Genomic DNA, 1,456 nt, shown 5'->3' with positions numbered 1-1,456 from the left:
TATATGGTTGTACTAATGGGTGTTGGTTAGAATGTTGTGACTCCTAAAATAAATATTTCATATCTTTATTGGTAAGTGGCATTTGATTAGTTAGTTACCACATCTCTTTGCACAAATTTAGCATAACTCTCTCTTCTTTGGTTGCTTCCTCTTTTCTCAATTGTCTTATACTTCTATTAACTAATTCTTCCAAATCTATGTCATTTGATTAGTTAGTTACCACATCTCTTAGAGAGAGAGAGAGAGAGAGAGAGAATTAATTAAATAAAGAAATCAACTAAACTAAAAGGAAGGAAAATAAAAGGAAATCAAACAATAAAAATCTATACTATGGTTTAAGGAAATAAATAAAAAGAGGATATTCAAGAGATTTTATCAAACTAATGGAAATATAGATAGAGGGCATCAAGGGGCAGATTCTTTCCTACAACAAGATACATCATCAAATAAATGAAGAACGACACGATGAATCCTGCCATTAATAAGAGTGACATTGTTCTCATATAAAGACCATTCTTGATATCAGACGTGGGAATAAATGGTAAACAAAATTCATTAATAAGACCCCATGATCCTTTCTAGGGAGATAGAGGCATTATTGCAAGTAAAATATGGAATCAAAAGGTGGAGAAGGGAATATGGGCATGGATTGGGGATACTTTTGTGTCAACGTTTTCTGCAATACACCCACACAAGTTTCTCTTATTTTGTGTTTTATATTTTATTTTTATGCAACTCATTGGATTGTGCTAGGGTTAGTCATTGAATGTTTTGCCAAATTATAGAGATTTACCTTACTTCTATGCCCATTTATGTTGGTAGCTTTCTATGAGATAATATTTGTTTGACATTAATATCTATTTCTTTTTAGAAATTAGAATGCTATGATATTCCTAAATATTATTTAAAGTTTTTTTATCTTTGATTTCATAAGATTATAGATTGCATTTAAAATGAGGTAGATTAGAAACTTAGAATTTGTAGTATATGTCATATATTGCTACAAAATGATTTCCTATTATTATGAATTAGAATTTCAAGGAATTTGAGGAAAACCAAAATTATGCTAAGTGTTGGGAAAATGGTGTCTCAACCTTGCATGTACATAAGGTTACTATTTATAGTAATTTTTTGTCCAAGCACAAATTGCTTCAAAAATTTCCCCAAATCTTTGGATTGGTTAGAGAAGCATGCAAGTAAATTTCGGTTGCAAGATCATGCCTAGCTTTGATCATATAAAAGTTTCCATTTTTGAAAGTTGTGAATGAAAGTTTCAAAGTCAATTTTGAGAGCTTTAGGGACTCTGAAAAAGTTCAAAAGTGCCTGTAATGGGCATATCAAGTTATGAGGTGATAGAGCACATAGTGAGATTTTTGAAGTTTCAAATAGTTCTTCAATTAGACACCTGTTTCACAAGTTATAGCCTCTGGTAGTTGGGTCTCTTGAAATAGGAAAT

Source organism: Cryptomeria japonica, chromosome 11 (assembly GCF_030272615.1).
Source record: "Cryptomeria japonica chromosome 11, Sugi_1.0, whole genome shotgun sequence".
Lineage (NCBI taxonomy): Eukaryota > Viridiplantae > Streptophyta > Pinopsida > Cupressales > Cupressaceae > Cryptomeria > Cryptomeria japonica.
The sequence above is the reverse complement of the archived record's forward strand: the minus strand, read 5'-3'. Positions refer to the sequence as shown.